The 7,809-nt window shown below is 36.2% G+C and overlaps 1 pseudogene; it reads right to left on the bottom strand.

The window, feature by feature from the left end:
* Window positions 1-3,317: 3,317 nt before the first annotated feature.
* On the bottom strand, window positions 3,318-3,699 carry LOC116557213 (annotated as a pseudogene).
* Between the last annotated feature and the right edge of the window lie 4,110 nt (window positions 3,700-7,809).

Here is a 7,809-nt window from a genome sequence, read left to right as displayed (position 1 = left end):
ACTCTTATTATTCTTCTCACAGCTAGTGGCTATCTTGGCTTATCCAAGCTGCATCTCCTCAACTCGGTGAAGCCATAAGCCATTCTGTTCTGTGCTGCAGCCTACCTAACCTCCTAATAATTGGGATAATTACAGGACTTGCTTGTTCCTGTCTCTGGGATCACTTTCTTTCACTACCTGTTATCCAATGCCTAGAAATTAGTTTTTCATTTGCTTGTTATTGTTTTTCTTGTTGTTTTGAGTCAGAAGGTTAAATTCAGTCACCATACTCCTTTGCGACCAGAAGAAAGGTAACTTTTGCAATTATTTTAGAGAAGTACTTGTAGGGATCAGCATTCTGGTATCCACGAGAATACCGAAAATTATTCCCAAAATTTCTTTCTTTTTTTAGATGGAGTTTCACTCTTATTGCTCAGGCTGGAGTGCAATGGCGCGATCTCAGCCCAGTGCAACCTCCGCCTCCCAGGTTCAAGCCGATTAATACCCCTGGAATTGCACAGAAAAGAGATAATGACCTTTCCCTCCAAACATACCATACACTGAAGGCTCTAGGCTAACAGGCCAAGGCCAGAGATGTTGAAGGAGGCTAGATCCCCCCAGACGACTTACCTCTTCAGAACTGCAGACTGCCCCAACCTGAATTCCGATGGGCATCCCAGTGAGAGGGCACCAAGTTGAAGACCCTTCTCCGGGCCTCAATTTCTCTCTTCTCTTTTGTAGTTTGATCTCTGTTCTAAAATCTTGCCTTTTATAGGGACAGCTGGAGCATGTGGGGAGATGTTGGCCCAAATATTTCCTGTAGATTGTCCATTTCAACTCCAACTGAGCCACCGTTCTCAACAGAGCACCCGGAGAGGCAGAAAGCAGCCGTGCCCTGAAATGTTCAAGGGACGCCAAAAATGCTTTGGAATCTCGATCAGGACATCTGGTGAAGCCATCTCTAACATAAAATCTAATTTGAGATGAAATATAACTGTATGTAAATAAAATACATCTTAAGTTGATACAGCAAAGTCCACTAACTATAATTTAATGACCTATTCATTTTAAATGTTTGAACTAAAAGATGATTTACAACTACATAAACTATAAAATATTAACTTAAAAAATAATTTTGTATTTAGAAAAAAGATATAAAGAATAATAATAAGTAGAATTAAAAAGTAAAATGTAGCTGAATACAAGTTAGTTATACAAAAATCAATAGCATAACAATGTCATAGTAATCGTAAAAAGGATCTGAAAATGCAATTGGGGAAAATATCTCTAAAGTGCCAAATTTTATGTAATATCTAGAAAAAATGAACAAAATCTTCAGTCTTTCCTTATCAATGTAGCTGTCCTTAGAGATACAGTCTTAGACCTGAATTCTAACTCTTGGAATGCCTGTATTTCCTGACGTCTGCTACCATATCTCTTCCTTTCCCTGGATTAGCAGAGAATGCAAAGCAAACACCTCTCTATAAAATTATAAAACTATTAAAATTCAGTATATAAACTCTGAAATGATTAGTAAGGGATATTTACAATATTTATGTACTGTCAAAATGTTGGCAGTTTACACAATCAGAGGTAAATGATATTCTGATCATATTTTCTAATTTAATTTACATTTTTAATTATGGTTTTTAACTCTAATTCAATTTCTATGTGAAATTTAAAACATTATAAGAATCAGAAGACTTTTTGCAATTTTATATAGTTTTCATATTATTATAAAGGAGATATAAAATCATAATAGAAACTACAAAAATTGAGAACAAAAGAAAATATCAAGTGATAGTTAATTTTTATGTGTGCATGCATCTATGTTTATGTGTTTTATGTGCATACCAATGTAATTAAATTTTTATAAAGAAGAGGAAACATTTATTGGCTCTGATAAAATGAGCACATTGACTGATGTGCCCCATTGCTTTGTGGCACACGTTAGCACCAGGAGATAAGTTCTGAAGATTTATTATTTCACTGTGGCTCTTTCAGGTTGGAGAATTATTTATTTTATTTTCCTCTTATTTGAGCTGACCTTGATTTCATAATTCTGAAGACAGTAAAACTCGTCTTTTGTCTTACAAGGTATATGACCGCTTCATACTTGCATCATTTTTTAGACTGTAATTATGAATATATAAAGGACTAAATCAAGTACCTTTGTCTAATCATTTGTTTTGTCCTGGATGCAGCAACATTGCTACATCTGTTCATCATTAAATAGGCAAAAGTATCATCATATACTCTCACTTAAGTACAAGAAAGACTTGGAAATACAGTTTTCTGTGAACCCAGGAAGTGGAGATTATAGGATACAGAAAGCTCACCGCAGTGTCTAAGTGATGGGTCTGCCCTACAGATACACACATTGTTTCCCAATAGATCTGTCATATTTTTAACATCTTCTCGTGGTTGATAATGTTGGTCTGTAACCAATACATAGGAAGTTTTTGAAATTAAGATGATTATTTTTAACATGCTCTTTTCCTTTGGCATAACAAGCTGTAGAGACAAAGCTGATAGTCCCTGAAGCTGTCTTTACTAACAAGCTGAAGAAACGTTATAAATATGAAGGTCCCAAACAGAAGGCAGATCTGATGACAGCTTTGACTGCTGCCTCCCCAGGCTAACTTCGCCTGAAGGCTGTCATACACCTGGATTTTCCAGTTATATGAGACAATTTACATTTTACAATTTTAAAGTTTAAAAATACATGGGGGTTTTAATAATATTATGTCTTTGGTCCTCGAACATGGGTGTCTGTCAGTGCTTACGACAGTGGTTTATAGATTTAATGCAATCTCAAAATTCCAATGCATTTTTTACATGTCAAGTAATTTTATTTTTGACTATCCTTCAGCTTTCCATCTTCTTTCCTTGAACAGCATTTGTCTTGTTTTGATACTTACCTAAACTCATATTACCAATGTAGTGCAAATTACTTAGCAATTCCACTTTGAATCTGTTACCATACGACTAAGATGTTTTGAATACAGGCCTATCCATATGCCATATAAAACTTCAGGAACTCATACTGTCTCTTCTTTCACAGAAATTTTACCTCTATCCTGATGTAGTTGAGTTGATTAACAAAATTAAAGGCCATGGGCCATGGGCTTTCATAAACATGACAAAGGGAAAAAATTTTCCAACTACCTCTATGCAATAAGAAATCTTTCTTTCAAGCACCAAATCAATTTCTTCACCCTTATAATGTATTCTATATAATTTGATAGCTTTCAAATATAATACATTAATAACTAAATATTATAACAGTCTATTGAATTACATCAATTTCCCATCAACCCACCAAAGTCATTTAATAATTATATTGGCTATTTCCACTGATCGGGGAGAGGCTCTTCCACTAAGTGCTCCCATGGTTTCCACTGCCTCATGTTTCTTGCCAGACTCGGTTCTTTTGCAGTGTGAAGAATCACCTCTTGTACTTGACCACCTTGAAGATGATCTAATTTCTTAACATCTGGTTTCACTTTACCCATAGCCAGCTTCTCCTTTATAATCTGTTCTGCATACTTTCTCCATACTGCATTTTTAGGGATTTACTCAAGAACATCAAGAATCTTTGTGAACCACATTCTTAGCCTCTTCCATTTTAGCAGTCGGCTGTAGTTGCTTTGCCCCTGTGGACTCCCACATACAGCCGGTCCCACAGGGCTGAGTGGTCTTCTTCAGCATACCCAACATGACAGTGCCCCAATGCATTTTTTACAGAATCAGTTAAAAAAAATTCCTAAAATGCAAAAGGGACCACAAAAGATTCAGGTAGCCAAAGCAATCTCAAATAAGAAGAACAAAACTGGAGGCATCACACTTTCTGATTTTACAATATGTTAAAATGCTAGAGCAATTAAAGTGGTTAGTAATGGCATAAAAGCAGAAAGGTAAACCAACAGTAAGAGAGAAAAGTCTTCTTGATTTTGGTCTGGGTAAAGATATTTTGGATGTCACATCTAAAGCACAGACTGAAAAAGTAAAACAGAAAAGTAAGATTGCATCAAACTAAAATGCTTCAGTACAGCAAAGGAAACAATCAACAGATTGAAAATGCAATCTGTGGAGAGGAAAAAATATTTGCAAACTATACATTTGGTAAAGAGTTAATATCCAAAATATATAATAAACTCAAACAACTTAATGACAAAAAATAAACAAAAACAAATTTAAAAGTGAGCAAAAGACCTAAATAAACATTTCTGAAAAGATATATGGTGGGTGAATCATGAGGTCAGGAGTTTGAAACCAGCCTGGTCAACATGATGATACCATGTCTCTACTTAAAATACAAAAAATTAGCTGGGGGTAGTGGTAGGCACCTGTAATCCCAGCTACTTGGGAGGCTGAGGCAGGAGAATCACTTCAAGCCGGGAGGCGGAAGTTGCAGTGAGCCCAGCTCATGCCACTGCACTCCAGCCTGGGCGACAGAGTGAGACTCCATCTCAAAAATATATATACATACGAATGACCAACAGGCATATAAAAAGGTGCTCAACATCACTCATCATTGGGGACAGGCACATCAAAACCACAGCAAGATACCACCCACAACTGTTAAAATGGCTATTATCAGAAAGACAGAAGACAATTGTGGGCAAGGAGACAGAGAAAAGGAAATTCATGCATGCTGTTGACAGGAATGTAAATTGGTACGGCCATTACGGAAAGCAGTATGAATCTTCTCCTCCCTAAAAATAGAAGTAGTAGATAACCCAGCAATGTCTCTGCTGGGTAGCTATCCGATGAAATTTAAATTGGTATGTTGAATATAGATATATCTGTACTTCCATGTTCATTCCAGCATTAGTCACAAAATCCAAGATATAGAAAACAATATCTGTTAACAGGAGAACAGATGAAGAAAATGTGATAAACACAAACATACTCATATATGTGCATGTATCTGTCAATACGCATATATACACACACACAGACAGACACCATACATATACACAATCCTGCTCCACATAACGCCGGTTCAGTCAATGACTAACCACATATACACCGGTGCTCCCATAAGATTATAATGGAGCTAAAAAATTTGTATCACCTAGTGATGTTGCTGTAGTAACATCATAGCACACATTTTTCTCTTTTTTTTTTTTTTTTTTTTTTTTTTTTTTTTGCAAATTTAGCACAGCCTGGCCAGGCTCGGAGGTTTACGCAAGTAATCCCAGCAGTTTGGGAGGCCAAGGTGAGTTGGTCACCCGAGGTCAGGAGTTCGAGACCAGCCTGAGCAACATGGTGAAACTGTCTCTACTAAAAAACACAAATATTATCAGTGCATGGTGGTGCATGCTTGTAATCCCAGCTACTCTGGAGGCTGAGGCAGGAGAATCACCTGAACCCAGGAGGCGGAGGTTGCAGTGAGCTGAGACTGAGCCATTGCACTCCAGCCTGGGCAAAAAGAGAAACTCCATCTTCAAAAATAATAATGATAATAATTTAGCATAGCCTAAGGATACAGTGTTTATAAACTCCATGGTAGTGTACATTATTGTCCTGGGCCTTCACATTTACTCACTCACTGACACACCCAGAGCAACTTGTTGTCCTGCAAGATCTATTAATGGAAAGTGTCCTAAGTGTACCATTTTGAAATCTTTTATAGTGTATTTTTACTGTATTTTTAAAATGTTTAGACACGTTCAGATATGCAAATATTTACCATTGTGTTACAGCTGCATACAGTATTCAGTAAAGCATCACACTGCACAGATTTGTAGCCTAGGTATATAGTAGGCTATACCGTCTAGGTTTGTGTAAGTCCACTCTGCGATGTTTGCACAAGGATGAAATCTTCTAAGGACACACTTCTCAAAATGATCCCCATCATTAAATGATGCATGATTGTATATGTGTGTATATACATACATATAACATATGAATACATAACATATATATATGTGATGAAATATTATGTATGTACATATATAATGGAATAATGTGTGGCCTTTAAAAAGAAGAGAATCTTGTCAGTTGCAACAATATGCATAAACCTAGATGACAATGTTAAGAACACAGTATGTTTCTGAAACCATCTATAAAATTTCTGCTCTCCCCTCCAGTAAAATAAGCCAGACATGAAAAGACAAACACTGTGTGACCTCATTGTATGTGGAAAGTGAAATAGTCAAGCTCATAAAAGCAGACAGTAGAATGGTGGCTGCCAGGGGCTGATGATGGATGAAACAGGAAATGGTGGTCAAAGGGAACAAACATGAAGTCATAAGATGAACACATTCTGGGCATCTGCTGTATGGCAATGTAACTATAGTTAATGGTAATAAATTGTATACTTGAAATTTGCAAGATGATGGATCTTAAGTGTTCTCTCAACACACATACACATACACACGAAAGGTGATTGTAAATAAAATGACAGATGTGTTAATTATAGACATTATTTCATAATGTATTTGTATATCAAAACATCAAGTTGCATAATTTACATTATATTCCTTTGTATCAAGTTGCCCGCATTAATTATATATTTAAATATATATATATATATATATATATATTCACAGAAATTTGTGAGACAGAGTCTCACTCTGTCGCCCAGGCTGGACTGCAGTGGCACAATCTCAGTTCACTTGCACCTCCACCTCTTGGGTTCAAGCGATTCTCCTGCCTCAGCCTCCCAAGTAGCTGAGATTACAGGTTCCTGCCACCACGCTCAGCTAATTTAAATATATAATTTTATTTGCCAGTTATATCTTAATAAATCTGGAAAAGCTTTTCTGCATAATAGAGGCCCATAGTCAATGTAATTATAAATCTTTTTAATAAAGCACAATAATGTGGCATAAACCTTTGAATTTTAATAAATATATACACATATATATGTATGTATTTAGTAAAAAATATATATAAATATATACACATATATGTGTGTATATATTTAGTAAATATATATATATGCACACACACATAGTTTCAGTACTGAAGAGGATTTTAGAGATCTCTCATTTCCTGTGAAGATAAACTGAGGTCCAGCAGCATGAATTGGCCTGACAAGAAACTCACACATCCCACCCCCTGAATTACAATCTAATATTATTGCTAGTACTTCAGGATAGTCTTGAGTGATCCTAAGCAGACATTGGGAGTAATTCAGGGAGCGTGAATTTACCACTCCCTGTTTTCATGGTATTTGACACCCCACTTAAAATGCATTTGAGATCTGGAGTCTCTGACAGTGACTGCTTCCCATAGCAAGTGAGCTGTGCCGAAGAGGAGGAAGTAGAAATTTTCTAGGTATTTTCAGAAGCGTACTCCATCAGTAACATTGTCATATTCTGCCTCTACTTCCAGTGGTAAATTTCAGTACGCTTACTTAGATGTCACTGTGTTTTAACCTAGAGTCTTTCTGGAACAAAGGAACCGTATGATGCATATGGGGTTTAGAGAAGGGAGTAATGAGGCAAAAATAACAGATTTAAGTCATTTGGCTGAAAGTGAAAATATGTTATTTCAGATATTAAGTCTCTAGACCTTTCCCTGGTGCCCAGAATTCATGTTCTCACAGTTGGAAATATCAAAAAAAGAAAATAGGACATTTATCTTAAGATTTTTCAGAACAAACACAAACTAGGCAAATATTGTGGTTGTCTCAATTTACTTTGCTAAAATATTCATCCAAATTTAATTAGTTTGTCTCCTGTGTATCTTTGAATGTAGCTGTATCACCATGAGGGCTTGGGCATTCTGATTAGAAAATTAATCATCCCGAATTTAAACATGGCCCTTTTAAAAGCTCCTCATCCCACCAGCCTAAATCACCAAGCTAACAGTCAC

This window comes from Sapajus apella, unplaced genomic scaffold, assembly GCF_009761245.1.
Source record: "Sapajus apella isolate SASKATOON/1434 unplaced genomic scaffold, GSC_monkey_1.0 scaffold2, whole genome shotgun sequence".
NCBI classification, from domain to species: Eukaryota; Metazoa; Chordata; class Mammalia; order Primates; family Cebidae; genus Sapajus; species Sapajus apella.
This window is presented reverse-complemented; position numbering and strand designations above follow the sequence as displayed.